The sequence below is a fragment of the Nomia melanderi genome, chromosome 5 (assembly GCF_051020985.1).
Source record: "Nomia melanderi isolate GNS246 chromosome 5, iyNomMela1, whole genome shotgun sequence".
Lineage (NCBI taxonomy): Eukaryota > Metazoa > Arthropoda > Insecta > Hymenoptera > Halictidae > Nomia > Nomia melanderi.
In genome coordinates, this window is record NC_135003.1 from 13,877,787 (window position 1) to 13,897,810 (window position 20,024).

General features: G+C 38.5%; 1 protein-coding gene across 14 annotated transcripts in view; it reads left to right on the plus strand.

Moving 5' to 3' along the window:
* Positions 1 to 20,024, plus strand: part of LOC116424252 (uncharacterized) — a 228,659-nt gene that overhangs the window by 9,671 nt on the left and 198,964 nt on the right. The window contains exon 1 of one of the 14 annotated variants that reach the window (XM_031970456.2): positions 18,185 to 18,303. The exons of 12 other annotated variants lie outside the window; for them this stretch is intronic. The gene's annotated coding sequence lies outside the window, so the exon portion shown is untranslated. Of the gene's footprint in view, positions 1 to 18,184; positions 18,304 to 20,024 lie in introns of those variants that run through there. One more of the 14 variants, XM_031970437.2, reaches the window with a different exon arrangement.

A 20,024-nucleotide genomic window follows, 5' to 3' on the forward strand; every position in this document is an offset into this window, starting at 1 on the left:
ATTCCGCTGCACTAAACATTTCGTCACGCATTTTACTATCTCACAGATCACGGATAACGCGGACGCGTACGAAATTACACGAAGATTTAACTGCTGTTTTAAATGTACCGTGTAGCGCTAATTACATTCACAAGTGACCTTAATAACGCGAGGCTAGCTAAACGGCGAATATTCAGAGATGGAAATAACGACGAATGGATTCGAAGTACATTAACATTCTTATCACAATTTTCCTATATCTGAATACAGATTCTTTTATGCTTCTCCTCACGATGCCAAACTTTTCATCTTTATTATTTCATAATTTCCCATGTCCAACAAAATCTCTTAAATTCTGATTCTACTTTCAACCGTAATTAATATTCGAATCCAAATTAAACATTACTACTATCAATAATTTTACTTTACACCGAACGTTGACATAAAATCTCTCTCAAACTCTTCTTATATCCCATTAATTAACCATCTGCAGAAGAGAAGTTGTCAAACCTTAAAAACTCTTTCCGCACAAAATTGAATTACACACCAAAATTTTAAGTTTCACGAGAATAGACGTATCAATCTCTCGTTACTTAATTAAGCCATCCATTTTGAATACGACAGATCGAAGTTACCATCGCAGCGACACTCGACTGGAAAAGGTTAATAACAAAGTACACAGATCGATCGCGGTTCAGAAAGGGATCATAGGGCAAGAGGTTAACACTTTTCCTGTCCGCAATCAAACCAGAGACCTCGGGGACTCGGTGTGTACAGGAGTAATCGGCGGACAAGCTGAAGATTTCATTAAAGGTCGGCACCCGAAGGTTCGTTCGCGCCTGAATTTCTGCTGAAAAATCCCTACGTGGCGGCCGGGCAGGATGTAAAAGGAAATTCTCCTCCCTGCGCCTCGACTCTCTCATTTTCCCGGTGTTTCCGCGTTGCTTTCTCCATTCGGTCGTCGCTCGAAGATTCGCACGACCTCGATAAAAAGGTTCGTTCCGTCGTTACAGCGAAATGCGTGCAACCGCGTCCGTAATCGCGACCCCGAATTTCCGGCGTCGCGAAGATATTCCAAGGCTCGGCGTGCACAAAGCGAGGGGACCGTGTCGTGTATTATCAGATAGTGATACCGCGCCGCGGCTCGAGGCCACGTCATAACACTCGAAACCTTTGGCCGTGCTCGGCGAATTCTTCGAGCAAGAGGCGCGACGATTTTCGGCCCGCGCCGCCATCTTGGATGGGGATCATCTTCCCCGGCGTTGGAAGTAATAAAACCGATGTTAACACTGTGAGTGTCTGGGGGTGATATATCGCTCGTTCTTGCGGAAGGTTATTTCTGATTTTATTAATAATAAAGGAGGACGAGAGTTTTTGTGGATTTGTAAAGGGGAATCGTGTAAAATGTTGCGTGCGTTTCGATGTTTTTACTATTATGGAGATGCGAGCGTTTGAAGTGTGAGAGTCGGTTTTTACTACGAGAAGTCAGATCAGAATGTTTATAAAAATATGAAAATTGTCTTCGAGTTGTTTGGGTTGTTTGTGATTTGAGTTTGAGTATTGCAAGGTTCCTGTTGCCAAGGAAGTTGCAGTTAAAAACTTAGAACACATTAGGAGGTTTCACTTAATTGTTAACAAAAGAATTCCTAAAGTTTAACTATATTTGGAACGTCTCTGGGTGGTGTCGCAGCTTAAGTTCGTTGAAAATTCAAAAACAAGGCATTAACTTTCTACATGAGATTAATGTGACCGTAAAGAGTTAAATTGGTAATAATATCAGTGGATACACGAAAGTTAAACGTATATTCAGGGTGACAGGAAAATAGGTGGCCAAACTTTGGGAGCATATCCTAATCCTCCTAAGGATGATAAAAGGTCGTACGAACGTAGGTCCGGAAATGCAATTTCGCTGAGTTACAAACACAGTCTTTAATAATGCTTCAGGTATGATTAAAATTATTTACAGTTAAAAATGATATTCCTTTTGCGAAAATATTTCATTATTTCTTATCGTACCGTGAAACAGAGAATTTGTGTACTCTATTCTGAAAGCAAACAAACGAAGTACTTAGGGTAGTAATAAAATATAAATAAAAGTCACTAAAATGTGTTGCTTCATTAATGTAGAATAATTGATTCCTCGTTCAGCTTTCCAGTGCCATTTACAACTTATTCTGTACATAAAAGATAATTAAAAACCTATACTCAATATTTCATGAAATATTTCATATTGCAGTATAAATTTACCATGTTGTATTGATTTATTTGCTTATTAATGTCTCAGAGTTTATCTCGTTAGTGTTCTTACGCCCGAAAAATGAAATCCGTGCATCGTAAAACATTGATCCCTTAATAACCTGACCCAACACTTTTACTCAGAAAATTGCTCAAGAATTCTATTCCATTCTAATCGAATGGAAATATAAATTTGCGAAAATATATGAAAATACACAGAATGTATAGAATATATAAAATCGAGAATATACAAAATATTTAAAATGTATGAAACATATCGAACAGAAAGTGCAAATTGCACTCGTAAAAACAGTCGTGTTACAGAACACTTGAATCTGTTACATCGCACACGATTTTCCTCCGCGATTTTTTCTAACTTCCCGTGGAGCACCGTTGGGATCGTGCTGCCACGGATAATGAAACCCGTTCGAACGGCGCGTTAAAACACAGGAAAAATTGCGAACTCACGGTGGAAGTTCGTACGCTTAGAAACGTTCGAACTTTCGAGCCTCCCAGGAGTGAAAGCGAACTATCGATGCTTTTCCCCACAGTCCCATAAACCACGGGCGATCGAGGCTCGGGCAATAATGTAGATGCAAAATGAATCCAATACGAATAAAAATTTAAATTTTCCTTCGTCCCGCTATATCTCCGTGGAACTGTCATCGGTGAGATTCGAAAGATTTATCGGATGAAAGTATTAAAAGGACATAAATATAAATTGGTTTTCTCGCATAAAACTTTCGGCCGAGCGTAATTTTATCGGGGCATCATATTCCTTTCATCGAAATTATTGTCTCGTATCCGCGAGTACGTTTCTTAATCGTTAAGAAGCTTGATTAACTCCGCCGTATTAAATTCTCGATTTTGTCGCAATGCATACGTTAAATAACGAGCGCGCGCAAGAAAAGGTACAGAACGAACGTTTAATGATAGATACGCGGGAAACCGATACGAGCTTTATTACGCATGAAAAACCACCATTAAACGACACGGTATTGGAAATCATTATACCGATTTACGAAGAAGCGCTATCCGGTGAATTATTGGAGAAATATTTTCATGCATTCGCGTAAAAATAAGAACGGCTCGATAAAGACATTGATGCGGCCCGTTTCTATGAATTTTCATTTACGTTTCACAATGAAAACGATTGCCCGTGTAAAATAATGCAATGGCGATAATGATCGGAGGAAAGGCAGGAAAGCTCATTAACACTTGAAGAAAAGAACAAAATAATTCGAGTTAAATCGAAGTCCTCTGAAACCCGAATTCAGTGCATACGAAATTACATTTCACATTGATATATTGCACTAATATTAACGCGTTATAAAATAATACAGTCAACCACATGAAAATTCATGTTAGAATTTACATGATCGTTTTAACCCTTTGCGGAGATTCTTTGAAATGTAGAGAACCTTCAATAGATGAAGCAAAATTATATATTGATCGCTTAAATAATAGCAAAAGCAGAAACTACACAATCCCTTGCTGTCCGAGTAATTAAATCATTTGCCTGCGACTTGGTCTTCCAAATACGAACGTTTCATCTCGCCGAAATGTCGACATTCGTCCGCAAAATGTATCTTTATGCGAAAAAAACCAAAATAATTCAAGTTAAATCAAAATCCTTCGAATTCCGTGCATACGAAATTACATTTCACATTGATGTATTGCGGTAGTGTTAACGCGTTGCTGAAAGTGAGCACTTCGTGGCTGTATGCGCGGAAGTAAACGTGTTTCTATTGGCCGCATTCGCAGAATATCGACAAGAATATCGTGCGCTTTAAGAATGAACGGTATAGGCGGCGTAACAGCGCCGCCCACGCCAGCAGTTACGTCACTCTTTCACTCTTATCTGAAGAAAACACGAAAACCGTAAATACGGACGGCGCATCTCAATCAGAAACGAAATGCAATCCTCTAACATGACCGCCAGGCATACGTTCCGATCCATATTTCGATAGTAAAACTAAATTTGCCTGAGCTTTGCATAACATACTTTATTTAGAATGTTCCGTGGCAGACATACTCATCGGTTTCGTCGGGGAACACCCTGCACAGCCGCGTAACTCCTTCGTAGATTGCCATCTCGCTTGGCGTAGCGTGTATCAGATGTATCAAGGAATAAATACAGTAAGATACGAGCACCGCCATTTATTGGCAAATTATAAAATTCTAAGAATATTCCATGATTTATGCGGATTCCGGTAATTTGAAATACGTGTCACTTACGGTGGAATATATATAAAAAGATTTTAACTATTGCATTGGAAACTTATAATGTTTCATCTCTATAATCTATTTTTATTGTACCTTTTATTATGATTATCGAGATATATTTCTATCGGAAACAACATATTAAGTCTACCGAAGTTGTTTTCGTATCAAAAGGAAATACAATTCCGAACGTCGCTAATTGACCTCTCCCCAGCGTGGCGGTGATTTATAGATTTCACTTCTGACTTATTTTTGGACACTCGAGATTGTGGGGTAGAATTTTCCAGCAGATACAATACTCTATTCTTGAAGCTAAAGATATATTACAATAAATACGTCAGTCCGTCATTTGTCTCCAAGAACGTGTCCGTCGCCTCGTGTGATGTTTCATCGTTCATAGACGCTGTTACCATTTTAGTTCCGTTTTAATTCTCGCGTTATTAAACAACACCCTGCAGTAACGCAATACAACGACCTGTGCACAGAGAGCTTCGGAATAAATATTCGTGAAACAACCGAATCGAAACGCAGCGTCAACCGTGCGTCGCGGCCAACCGCTGCGCCGTTATTCGACGTGAAATCTGAACAATGTAATCCTGCAGCCCGGCACTAGGACGGTTAAGAAATGCTCGGAATGCAAAATTGCACGGGTATCCCGCATGGAGACGCAGCTGGGTTCCTATCTTTTCGGTTTTCCGCTCGCATCCCATCTCCCGCTGGCGTTTTCGTTTAGTTTTCGTTTAGTTTTCGATCGTACCTCTGCCATTGCTTTCGGATTATTAACCCCTTGCCTTGTGACATATTTTTTAAGCGTAATTGCTGTAACAGTTTACCAATAATAATTTACTGAGAAAAAGGGGAAGATTCTAGACTCCCAGTCGCTAGATGATTTGATACAGCAAAATTATAAACTTCTGTATTTACCTTTGTATACTGCATTGATATGTGAGATATTGAAAGAAAATAATTTTGGTAATTAATTTACGTATGATTTCTTGTTAAATTCATTTTAAAGAATATTGTCTACATCTAATTAGAAAGTACAGAATACTTCAAGTGAAAAACTTTCGAGTGCAAAGGTGTAATTGATATCAGAAGAATCAGTCATTCGAATTCAAAGGAATCGAGTAATATTTATGTCAGATGAAATTTTCATATTTGGAATACTAAGTAACGAATGATTTAATTACTTGAATAGCAAGTGATCAGTTCCCTTTTTCACTACTGTTTAAGCATTCGATAATTTAGCTTCGCACGTTGCAAGCTTTGTGTAAAAAACGTCTTCGTCCGCAAAGGGTTGAACTCTGTTTAAAATGTTCATCGCGAGTCTGGGACGTTATTATAAAGCAAGGGGTTAACCTAGCAGGAACTCCGCGGAAATTCGAACGTTGAAAAGAATGTATCCGACAGGATTATTGATAACTGGAGCGATAATGTAGAGGGGGACTGATATTAACCCGTCGCGGTCGAATGTCGCCGTAATGGCCGGTTTCACGGGGATACAGTGAAAAGGAGGGATGTTTGAATTTTCATTCATGCGTGATTCATTCTGTGTTTACACTGCTGGCCGAGTTTCGGTCGCCCGTCGTCTTTGGTGTCGCGGGGAAGGCGCGACGAGACGCCGAGAGTTCGCTTTCATGCTTCTAAACCTCGAAAGTTCGAACATCTCCGAGCATTCGAACTTTACCCCGAGCCAGGAAACTTCTTCGCGTCGGGATATCGTTCGAACCTGCTCGTACGTTTCGCTGTGTACACACGTACGTGTACGTATATGCATTTTACACGTATATATTTACGTACTTGTGTGCACCCACGGTCGAACAGACCGCGGATCAATCAGCATATGCATATAAATTTGGATCTCTATATTTACACCCACGCGCAGGGGAGATCGGGGTCAAAAGTAACAATTTAACTTTGGCTCGCGATTGCACGAGAACCGTTACGTTTGGAATGAACATTTTTATAACAAAATCTTACCTTATCCTATTGCAAAAGTTTTGATATTATAATTTTGGGCGCTGTAGTAGACAATGTCTCCAAGGATTATCTTATTATTAACCTCTTGTACTTTAACGAGTTTGAGACGAATTTTGGACCAAATAGAAACATTACAAGTCTGACTCGAGATCGGTCGCCATAATTATGGATTTTGCCTGGTTAAATGGTCCGGCAACGGGTTAATATTACCATTATCAATAGCAGCAGCATTGTAATTATTACTACTATTACTATTACCATTATTCATATTATTATTACCATCAGCAGCAGTAGCATTGTAATTAATATTATTAACATTAGCATTATTCCCCTTTCACAAATATCCTTGTTAATATTATCACTGCGTCTAACGATAATCATCCGCGTTACTTCATATTTAGAAAACTAGGTGATTCAATATTTAGACACCTAACTTCCTCGTAATCATTCCGGAAGTCAAACGTTTACCTTTAACGATCTCTAGATTCGTTTTTCGAGGTCCTCTTATTCCAAAAAAAAACGAGAATTAGAGGAGAATAACTTATGTCTCATACTTCTAACAAAATTTGATTCGTTCGATGCATCATTAAGAGAATTAATGTTTACGTCTATGTGAAAGGCGGTGTCACCTGAATTCGAGTGACGTGCTGTTAAAGCCTTCAAGATTTGATACAAATGTCGATGCATCAGTTCTATAAGACTCTCGAGTTTTCATTTAGATTTATCGACATACACTGTCGGTCAAAAGTTTGAGACCGATACATCGGTTAAAGGAGAAAGTTCGATTTTTTGGAACGAGCTTTATTGGAGAATTCTTTCGTGTATTAGTCAAATCTAAAGATACACGTATGATTATGTATATAATATTTACAATTTTTAAATCGTAACATTATACGTCAAGTGGTCACAAAATTCCGTGGTATGCACAAAAACACGTTGCTGCCAGAATTCGGCGCCGTTAGTCTCACACCTGTTTCCGTTGACTAAAGAGAGCGCCTTTTTTGCCACTTATTTTTATGTATGCGGCAAGATAGTGCGACGAAAGAGGATTCCCGTAGAAAAAGCGTGAACACGTTGTAAAAAACGCGAAACATTTTCGGCTCCTCCCGCCGACCGTTTTGTAACTCTTTCGCGTTTTATTCCGTGAATTTTTCAGAAGCGACCTAATTTCTCTGCATTCTAAAATAGAGCGAAAGGAAAGGCAGGCAATCGCGGGAACGCGAGATTATTGCCGCGCATTTGGAAAGTTCGAAGGGCTTTTCGAAATGTACAGTGGCACGTGAACTTCAAACGTTCGAGTATAACCAATAACTATTACGAATACGTGAAATGTCCCCAGAAGGTTGTAATTTCCTATAGGACATTATATTACAGTTAACCTACAATCGGGACACCTTCGCGAGTACCGTCAGGCAACCTGAATTGCTTCGAAAATTATTGTGATAAGTATCTTGCGGAGTTGTACTGGTACAATTTTCCTTGGAATGGAGAATTGATGTTAACTCGAAGAACTGTTCCATCGCTGGAGGAATTAAATTGTCGGTTACTTAAGCTGCTTCAATTTTAATAATTGGAATATTGAGAAATACTACCAAACTAAAACGGTGTTTTATTGTTCTTTTTCAGCCGAGCCATTAAAAACAGATGCAATTTGCTTTACACCGCATTCGGAAAGTAGAACGAATTCGTCACGCAGCGTTCACCATCGGAACTTTCATTTAATCAGCGAACGAAAGCTGCTTCCGCACTCGAGTAAACTGATTTTTGAAACGACAACACGTTTCGCGCCATTAATCGTAACAAGTGCTCTCCGCCTTGTTGAATATTTCCCTTACGAAAGGAGAAATGACTCTCTCGAGATTTTTAACTATCGCCCTGAAGTTCTTCGTGACCCCGGGAAAAACGACGCTGAACTTTAACGTGTTTCACGTAACGCGGCCCGAGAGAGCGCCGCCGACAATTATTAATTTCGAGACGAAGTTACGTCTTAATTAAAGTAGATCAGTCCGAGAAGAACGACCGAATGTGACGGATTCAACGGGAACTCTCGGGATTTTACATTCACGCGGATTACGCCGGCAGCAGGTTCTCGTGGGGAACATTCGGAACAATGCGGAATGCTTGTCGCGAAGTTATGAACGTTCGGACAATGCAATTTAGCCTTTTGTATCATTAAGGGAGAGCGAAAAAGCGTAATTGTGAAAGGGAGGACAAAACTCGAGTAAACCGCGAGGATGTATTTCTTAAGTGAATGGTAAGCCTTTGGTAAAGAGGAAGGTAACGCAAGAAACGGAAGGAGAATGGGAACAAGAAAATACAGAGGGTAAAAAGCAGTTAAGTGTACGATGTGATTTTAGCGATTCAGTTTAGATCGCGACGTTGGACGAAAATTTCGATTTTGCAATGTTTCGAGAAAATGGTGATAGTGATGTTGAACGAAACATTGCGAAATATAATTTTACAATGCTTAACGAAAGTAGTGATAGTAATTTTGAGCAGCAAATTATGAAATATAATTTTACAATGTTTGAGGAAGGTAGCGATAGGGAAATTGCGAAGTATGGTTTTACAATGTGCGAGACCTTGTTATTTTATTAATTGCTTCCGCAAAATCATCTTAACCGACTTACTTTAATTAATAGGATTTTTAAGATCTCTCTATTGAATACGTGTGTCTGCTGCTGATTCCATTTTATTAAATATTTTTAGAACGTTCGCGTATAGAGAAGTATTGGGGATTAAATACGAGTGCAAAGAGATCAACGTGTACATACGCTGAATGAGAAGGGACTTAAGTACGAATGCCTCGGGAAGGTAGATGATATCTTAATCTTCTGCAAAAATCGAAAACACGTATCTTCAATTCCACCGAAAAATAGAAATTTATTCTAAATTTAAAAGATTTGAATTTTATGTCTCTGATATCCTAAGGAAGAACTTTGATTTTAATAAAATACAATATAGAATAAATATGTAATTCTAAATGAAAAAATTCGAATTTTATAATGTCTCCGATATCCTAAAGAAGAACTTTCCCTTTGAATGGAATTAATTGGAAACAATAAGCAACCTTCCGACTGAATTGTTCGTTATCGATCGTATCAGTAGTTACATAAGAGAACCTCGTTCCTGCGTTCATTACACATCGTTCAATGTTATTTTTTGAATTTCGAACAGTGACATGACAAACGGATATCGAAATTTTACTCAGCTTTACCAGGGAATTTCTGATTATCGCTTTTCCGCGTAGCAAAACCGGGCGCTATTTAAAGTAGCAGGTAACACAGAATTATCCGATGAAAAATTAGGTGAATTTGGCGGTGGACGAAAGCAGTTTCATTGAAAAAGTTTCTGAATAATTCGAGTTGTTTGAGGTATTCCTCTCTTAAATTCGTCGTCTAGCAAATCCCACGAATATTTTCAATCCTCTTCGTCAAATTTTGTCAGAGACAAATTGCTTTTCTCCCTACATTTCAACATACTTTATAATATTCTTTTTCTGTGTATTTAATTTCGTGAATATATTTTTGTTTGTTGTGTACCGATGGTACTTGTGATGTAACAGTTCTCTTAAACAAATGTGGGCCAACCTTCCATGACTTGCTCCGCTGTTTAATGTACATTGCGAAGCTCGCGTAATTATCTCTGATGGAGTCAAAACGATACTCCAGCAGAAGTGATTTCAACTTGCGAAATAAAAAGTAATCTGCAGGTCGTATTCAGGCCAGAACTTCTTTGTAATGCCGGAAGGTAGCCGGCAGCGAAAATACTTGAAACTTTCCAATGCTTTCACCCTTTAGAGACACCCAAGTGCCACTTCTCGTTTCGTAGTCATGAAGATCTTCTAGTCTATCATCTCCATTTTACCCGCTTCCTGGAAAAATTTGATCCCTACTCGTTATTCATTGCTCAACATTGGAAATTCCACACCCGTCAAAATGGCGAGCTTCAGTTTTCCGAAACGATTTGAAAAATAAACAGTTTCGCTCGAATACTCTAACTAATCTACGAAGAAACTAGAATCAATCTATTCTTATAATTTTCATAAGAATCTAATAAAACTTTAGCATTAAGTCTACGGCAACGTGATAAGTTTCGCGTGAAATTATGTTAATTGCTGTCTTTAATTCCCCTCAGGTTTTATAGTTCTCGATAATTCGCCGAACTAACGGAAATATTCTTCACTACCCGACAAATGAATTTTTGACAGGCAAGTCAGTATACTGGAGTGACCGTTTGCACGCGTTTCACGCTGTTTACGATCGAGCAAGCAAATGTTTGCTAACGTGTTGTGTGCAACTGTTTTCAGACGATGGATTGCGACTGCCTATACGGTCGCGCATGAGTTTGCAAATGTTTGACGACCGAGTGTTTTTGGATGGAAGTTAGTTATCGATCGCGCGATTCGACGAATCGATGGAAAGTTATCGCGCGAGTGATTGAACGGAATGTCGATTGGATGTTTCTGCTCGAAAATTTGTTCACAACTTCCTAGGATTTTCTGTTTTTAAACGAAGCGAAACCTGCGAGTTTACGGTAGTCCAGTTCTATTGTTAAGCGAAAGACCATCGAACTATTACGTTTCAATCCGGAAACTGAACAACGCTTTTCTATTTGCGCGTAAGAAAATTTCAAACGTTCGATCGATTTTTCTATTTCCAAGCAGGCGATGAAAAGAATAGAAATAAATGATTAACAGGGAAACAGACGAATAAATTCAATTCGATCCGATGAGTCGATGGGAAGGCACTTTCGGCTAGTGCAACGGAGAACGCAATGGCGTCGTTTGGTGCTGAAACGCTCGAAACAGCTAACTTCTCTGCTTTCTCTAACGAAAACAGGTATTTCGAATGCCGGGTACAAAGAGGTTTTAATGTTTACATTTAGGAAGGAAATTTCGAATAACGCACAGCACTTAATTACGCGGAATTAAGTGTCCACGGAATTGTGGACAACTCGTTATGACATTAGTGTCGAGGCACAATTGCGGGGGACCTGGTTGGTCAGAACCGTGAAATATTTCCACTTTAGAGGCGAAATAAAGAGAAAAACTTCGTCGCGAGTAGGTCTCTATAGAAACGTCACGACTGATGTATTTTACGGAAGGGAAAACAAAATTGTACACATTAACGCGGGACGTTAAAAGTTCCCGTAAATATAAAATTATGAAAAAGTGTTCTATTTCGACGTGAGAATTGTCTTACGACGTAGTTTGGTGGATAATATAAAAATATTCTGTTTCGTGTGATATTTTATGAATGGCAACGTAGCTTCACCGAGCTCGGTCGCCGAATTTATTGCTAGAGAAATACTAAACGGGCCACTTGGCGCTAAATAATGCTAACTAGAGTTTAATTAAATTATTTGGCAGCTGTTTATAGGTTGCATTACTGAAGAGTCTAACAATGGAAGCATCGATCCAGGCCAAACGATTCGTTTCCGTTTGTTTCATCCTCTAATTATTGAAACTGTTTTGTGACTGATGAGTAATTTTCGTATAATTTTACCATTGTTCCTATTGTTATCTTATATCTCGATTTATAACGATTATTGTACCGATTCAGTAAAGTAGTTGTTAACAAATATGTATTTAATGAATTAACTATTGAAATAAATAAATGGTAACCACACAACCACGAGCATTACGAGCTCCAGCCGTTCGTAGTACAAATTTCAGCGAATTAAAACTTTCGACGAACGCGTTTTCGAAAGCATAACATCAGAGTTCGCTGGAGTTTTTTGAAAAAACATCCGAAAAATTTTAGAAATGAATAGTTTCGCTTAACGAATACACGATGAAACCGGAGAAATATCTATTATTACAGATGTTACAAGGATTACATGTTAATCATACTAAATGCTCGGTAGTTCTAGCGTTAATAAATTCTTCCTTGAATTTTTATATTCATATTCATCGACACGATGAATCATCTCACAGCTAGCGATCATTTTTACTTATTTTATAGTATTACTTGTACACCTCACGACCCGCAGCAATATTTCATCGGCGGAAATATGTGTCTTCTGCTGAGGGATTATTTCCATTTTGGATAAAAATGGTAAATGCGGTAAACAGAATTCATCTTCCTTCTCAACGGCGAGTGAAACGAATGTCCAGAATTAATATACAATCAATTCACCGTAGCAGAGGGGTCATTGCGAATTCCTACCGGCGCTATAATTCTTCAGCTCCTCTACGTCGAAATAGCACGGGCATTTGAAACACAAAGCATTTTCATTTTCCCCGCCGCAAATACTCCGAATGTGCTTCTTCCCTACAGAAAATTCTGTTGGCGAACACACGTTTGTTGTATATGTTGTTGCAAATTAAAACATGTATTTCGTTCGCCGCAGTGTTCTATTCTACTTAACCCTTAGCTTTATCGTTAATCATTTATTAAGAAAAGAACAAATTTCTACATTTCCATTTACTCCAAAGCTTAACGATTCATGATAGAAAAGTGATATTTAATTTATATTTAAAATGATAAATGACACGCAGATTTCTCATATTCAGTCGGAACTTTTCCTCGCGAGTCTGACATTATAGGTCAAGTGTTAAAGTTAGAACAAGGGTGAAGAATGGCATTTATCACTTTGTTAGACTGGAATATAATGTTCCTTTATTTACGATATATGCGATGGAGACGTTTATTTATTGCTCCTGTGGATTATCGACGGTGATCTGTATTCAGCCGGTCTTTCTTCCATCTACGGTGCATGGTAAAAACGTCGGGACTTTTACTACCGAAAGACAGGTGGTGAAATGGTGGAAATTTCATGTTCGATAAAGTATCATTTTATACAGCAGGAAGATAAATGGCACGAACTTATGGGACTTTTGCTTAGTTTCCCATCGTAAATGAGAAGTGTATAGCCCGAAAAGAAAACGTCGGTAGATCAATGTTTATACGACTGTAAGCTTGGGAAAAATCAATATAAAACCGACGTTCTAACAGCCCCGTAAAATTGTAGCTGTTACCAATACAAGCCATTACCTTTTTCACCCGCAGCTGCTATAACACTGTTCCAGTTCTTGTAACTGATTCAATCAAAACCTTTATATATTACTTATTATCAGTTACCTTGGGAACCGTTTCAACCTCTGATGAAAAGTCAAGTACTGGGAGGAACTTTTCTTCGCCGGTTTACTTTCATCAAAACGAAGTTACCTTTTTTTCTGATTTAATTGCTAAACTCGAGAATGTAGGTCACTTCAGTTTTATAAAGGAAATGCTTGTTTCTATGTGGGTATACAGAATTTTTTCGGAACTGCAATCAACTTTTGTCTAAAAGCCAAAAAGGTCCGACTGCTTCGACGTTTCTATGCGACCATTGTGATGTTCTCCGGTAAAATGCTGCTAATATGTGAGAACGACTGTCTAAAGAGATGTTAGCGAAGCTAACAGTTGTTCTGGAAAACGTAGCGTCGTAGCATCGCTAGAGAAATATCAGACACTGACCAATATATCTTCATTATCATTATGGACGGCATCGATCGTTTTGCCAATAGATGGGTACCATTATCTACACTTTGCACCTGCAGCACTGTGAGTTTTCGCACAAAATGGCGTTTGCATTCGTACATGGCTCGTAATAAATTTTCACCGAATGTTTCATTGTGCGCTCGAGCTCTCAACCCGGAAATAAAATTTTCACCTAACATCTAAGAAGACTGTCTGGTTCCTATTAACTAATTACAGGAAAAGAATATTCTCCTTTAACACTAGAACTACCGAGCATTTCTATAGAAATTGTAACAATAGATTATTTTCAGTTTCTTCAGACATTCATTATAGTACTCTGAAACTATTTATTTTCAAAATCATTTCGAATATTCAATGCTTCGAAGATATCAATAATTGCTAAAGAAAAAAATCGAAACCAGTCATTTTGACTGTTACGGTAGTTCTAGTGTTAATACGATTATGATTTGTACTTTATGATTATTTTGTTCGGTTGCATATGATACGATTCAACTCGTTTGTACCTGTTCGTCTCATATTAGAATGCAATTAGTTGACACTGAAACCGACTGATTTACGATCTCCATTATTACAAGTGAGAAACTGCCTGCGAATTTCTCGGTTCGTTACTTATTCATGCGAAAACGAGTTGAAGGATCGACACGAAATTTTGCTCGTGTCTATACAATGGTCCGGATTAACATACGGACCATCAGGCATCCCGAATTCCTGTTCCCGAGGGAAATCCGACAAGCTGTACTGACAAAGCTACGGTCGGTGCAGCTAGTCGTTACTGCTTGCAAAAATACCAGAAGTACATTTGTCAAGATTTTACGAGACTCGCGCTGTAATATGCATATAGATAAATGTACTTCATACCAGTGCGGTGCACATATGTCTAGCCGTTTCACGTTTTTGACGTCGCTGAATTTTGGAGGTGGATTAACACTTCCCGTCGTGCGACTCTCAGTCACCACTGAATTTTATACAGCAAAAATTGTAAAGTTTGATGCGTAATGTCTTTTATGTCCTTTTACGTCTTGATTCCTATGATTTTCGTTAAGTTAATTTAAAAAAATCCCGACTGTATCTCGTCGAGAAACGTTGAACATTTCCGGTGAAAAGCTTCCGAGTGCACGGGGTCAATTAAACTTCGTTGCGAACGTACATTTAATCAAAGAATATTCCTACGGTTCTACATGCACTTACTAACAATTATACAAGGTGTCTCGTAACTGATGGTTCAACTGGGAGAGGTGTGAATTTATATGAGAAAATAAGTCGGAAATATGGAATGATGTTTGTTCTCCTGGGACCTCGCGCACGAGGAAATTGAGCGTGAATATTTGTCAAGCACATATCCATTCGGCTTTAATTATGCTTAAATACAAACGGCACAATCGAGAGGGCATTATTCCACGTACATAATTCCGTGAAAAGTTCAAATTCAGTTTTCCCGAAAACCGGATCGTAACAAGATTCGCTCTGAACTTTAAGTGAAAAACAAGTGAAATCGTAATGATAAATTTGTTTAACTTTCGAACTGAACTCCCTTGAGAACGAAGCCTCGCAGCTGATCGAAAAATAGTAAACAGTTCCACGTAGCGAGACGCATAAACTATTAATTATGCGCCAATCATTTTCAAGATCATGAAAACGGCCCCTTCAAAAGGAAACGTTCGCTCGCCACGCGAATTCGCGTGGCTGTAAAAGTCCGGTTCAATGCGATACTGCTCGCAAATCAATATTCGGTTACTCGTTACGGGATGTAATTGAATTTAGCATTGGTTACACGTTAATTACGCGAGCGCCGCGTACGCAACGGCCGTTGGAAGGTGCAATCGGCTGTGATGTTGGTACACGCATGAAAGTAATTGCGAGGCCGACGCGCGACTGTCGTGCATTTTTCAAACAAAATTAAATGCTTGCACCTACGCACGTATCCGGGGGTCACCGTAAACACAGGATAAAACTTGAATAAGCTGCGCTTGATAACACGCCGACCTGCCCCGCCCGACCGCTTTGTAATTTGCCTGGACAGACGCACGCGACGCCGAATTGCTTCCGATTGATTAACGTTTCATTGATTGTGCTGCCAGATTAAAATAGAATTTACGGCCCAATCCGAGGGCTTATGCAAAACCGGATATTTACGGGTTCTTCGGGGAACGCTGCCGTCCCGATGAAAAAGTTTGCAACTGCTCGCAATCTGATTTCGCCGGCGCGAACGGCGAAACTCGTTCTTGCGGTCCAGCACGCGTGCATCTAGTGCATGCATAGACTGTTATTACGGCGCAATTCGCGGGGTCGAGCGTTCAACCGAAAATGCATTTCTTGCGCTGACGATTTTATTGGGATAAGTGTACGACGATAATCCCATTCTACTGGAGTGAACTTGTAACTGTGGATTTCGTATTTGTGGAAGAGGATTTTCGATAGTTCGAGGATATTGACGAGGTTATTAAAACTTAAGTGTAGTTTCGTTTTCACTAATTAACGAAGCAGGGTAGTATTTCAATTCAATATTAAACCTTGTGTAATGTATCAAGTAAAATAGTTCTGTCTCTGAATCTATATGAGATAATCAATTGTGTTAGTCGCGGAAGATATCGTTGATATTTAGTCAGAAAGTAATGAATATTTTTAATGAATAATGCTGTCGAGTGCAAAGGGTTAAACTGGAGACCTCATTTATGTTAATTGCTTCCCTGAGATAAAGAATGCTTTCAACATAAAAGCAAAGCGTTCTAAGCTTTCTAAATTATTATTGTGAATGGACAGGTATGGTTGAAGCCTTGATAATTAAATAATTGGCGATACATCAAATATAAATAACATATGTGGATGGTGATTCTTTCATATCGCAGAACTTGGAAACTAAGGAAACAAAGTGTGAAGTATATAGTCGAGTACGCATAAAGAACCATAAAGGTAAAGTTCTTTGTGTCAGAATATATTTAGAAATTTTATTTTCCCCGTTACTCGCCGTCCCACTTTTACGTCTCTCAATAAATTAATACCATCCCCGTTTTAAGAAGCTCGGTTTTTATAGAGGCATTACTACAGGTCTACAGCGAAGCCTTAAGAAATGACAGCCCTCATTAACCCACGCATTCCTTTTTACAGCTTCGCTATTCTTCGTTAAAGTCAAATTATTCCTGACTTCCTCGTTTCATCCTCGCAGTTCCTCCGCCGTTTTTCTTTACCAGCGTCAGAAGTTCCCCAGTTTCCACGATCCTTTCACCGGGGCTTTCGCCTTCTTCCGAATTAATTAATAATAAATTTCAACCTTAACGTTGTAATCAGTAAATCAGTCTACCACTGCGCCGTACGTTGTACGCCTCAACGGTGTTGCGAATCTAAAATAAAGTAACCCATTAATGGAACAACGCTCGCAGTTAATGCAAGATGTCGGTGTTGCCGGGACAAACGTGTTTTTCACATTTAGAGGGCGTCTTAGTGTCGCGTCACGTTGGAAACATTTGGTCGTTCCGTTTTAGTGGCAGTCGAGAGCTTCAGTGCTACAGTACACGTGATAAAATGGATAATTTGAAGAAACTTTGGATAAAATTGATCTTGAGTGTTTTAACAATTAGCACTCCAGGTTGTTTTGAAAACGAAATGAAAGAAGTACAATATTAAATTATTTAATTGAATTGCGCTGTTATTATCGTATTATTTACAATATAGGAATGTTTTTAAATAATCGTCGTTTAATTGAGTGAACTAGTCATTTGATTTGGTTAGACGTCACACAATGTAACACTAGAACTACCGTTACAGCCAAAATGGCTGGTTTCGGTTTCCTTTCACAAGGATTGACATCTCTAAAGCATCGAATATTTCAAATGGTTTTGAGAATAAATAATTTCACTTGAATTCTACAACAAATATCGAAAGAAACTGAAAATAATCTATTGTTATAATTTTCATACGGATTACATATCAATCATATTAAATTCTTTGTAGTTTTAACGTTAAACACGCTTCAAACCGAAACTTAGGCAATTCAAGTTGAAATATAGAGGAACACAAAGAGTGTTGCTTATAAATATAATACAAGGCCATTGTTGTCACCGCATTTGCTTATAATTCGATAAGGAATAATAAATTGATTGCAAATTACCTCAGCCAAAAGATCCTCTCTTCACGTGCATTGCTGTACAACGTTCACTAAATTTTACTTCTCCGTAGGGGACGCTACTAATGAATATGCATATAAGTGTGTGCGCGTGTGGCGCCACCTAGCGGCAGAAATATGAAAAATGAAAAAATCGCGCGCATTGTCTTTAGCACGTTCACTTCGGCGGAAGATTTTGCATTGTGCGCATGCCGTGTCGAGCACATTTGAATTTTTGGAGGTTAAGTGAATAAAATGTGGCCCTTGTCAAGATGCATAACGAAAACGTTCGTGTGAAAGGTACAGTTTCCCACGTCCATATTAATCACGAATACTGTAATTGGATTAGTCGTTGCATTTCGAAACTCACTACACAGTCAGATTGCTTTAGTTGCTTTGACTGACATTGGCGTTATACGTACCATATACAGGGTACTTTATGCAACTGAAACAATACAGGGAAAAGCTCTTATACATAAGTGTACGTTTATATTGGGAAGTGATGAAATATATACTTTTGCTTTGAAACCGTTTTGTAGTCTATCGGCAACTGCGATTTTTATAGTATTCCTAGCGAAAATGAGAAATGCTACATTTCTTCGATCTTTTATTTTCCTTAGTATAAAATTCGGATGTGTGGAAAATCGAATAATTATAGGGTAGTCTCTTTAAGATTTATTAAAATATTTAATATTATAACTGGTGCGATACTGGAACCTAGAGTTCAAAGGGTTAACGCGATGCTTGCCACGAGAATTTTGACCGTTTTATATAGCATTACGTATCCTCCATAGCAAAGACAAATTATGTTATAAATTATTAACAATTTGGTATCAGTCTATATAGGACGCTATTGTCTAGTTATTTATGACTAAGTATTCTTACGTATCAATTTTCCTGATGTAATAGCATTCGAATATTCTAGAAGGTTCGGTCAACGGTAACCATCATGGCGGACGTGTTAACGTATATACAGTCATTTAAAATAAAATTACGTATTTCGTTGCTTCGCGTTTAACGAGTATCGCAAGTTCAATGAGAATATACCCTTAGTCACAATTATATGTGTATGACGTAATGATAATTATTTTTAGCAATTCCTTACTGGTTTGGATGATTCTGAAATATGATGGGAACTTGATGCTAAACGACTTTTGTGTATAATATATGTCACCGCTGCTCGGCTCTAGTCTCTGATCTCTTGCTTTCGCTAATTAAATCATTTGTTCGCGACTTGGTCTTCCAAATATGAACATCTGATCTCCCGGAACATCGACATTCGTGCTCAAAGGGTTAAATTCGATACTTGCATATCAATATCTAACGCATAGACGACACGGTTAATTTTGACTTCACCTAGAAGTCATAAAGTATCTTCTAAAGTATTCATTATGCGAAGTAACCATGATGGCAACTAGTTATTTCTGAGTCCCTTAATTCAAAACGCCGGTATTATGGAGGCTTTAAGTGAAGTCAGTTGAAAACCTTGGCAGCAACGCCATCCGGTTCTATAGTTTAGGAAGATTGCCATCGTAAACTTGGATATCCTATTCCGAATGAAACTTTCAAGTCGACCGTTTCAGCTGCACGCGTTCGAGCTAATCCGCGGACTACATTCTAATTAACATTTATTAGCACGTGAATGGTTTTAGTACACCGTCCGTGAAAGATTGGTAGCGTTGTGTTCAAATATAGTAGCAGCAGCTAGTGGATACTTTGTAATGGGACCCAACGAGGAACTTCATCTAATTCGTCAACTAGATTCGTATGCTGGTTGTTCGGAATTTCAATGGTTAGCATCTACACAGGTTTACCTCCGTCAATTGCACGCCATTTGAAGCGACCGGGTGATTAAATGTTCCTGAAGATTAATTGAAATACTGTGGGAATCGACCCTTTGAACCCTGTAGGCTCCAATATTGCACCAGATCTAATATTAAATATTTTAATGAATCTTAAGAAAACTACCTTAAGATTATTAGATCTTCCAAATATACAAAGCTCGTACTAAGAAGGGAATT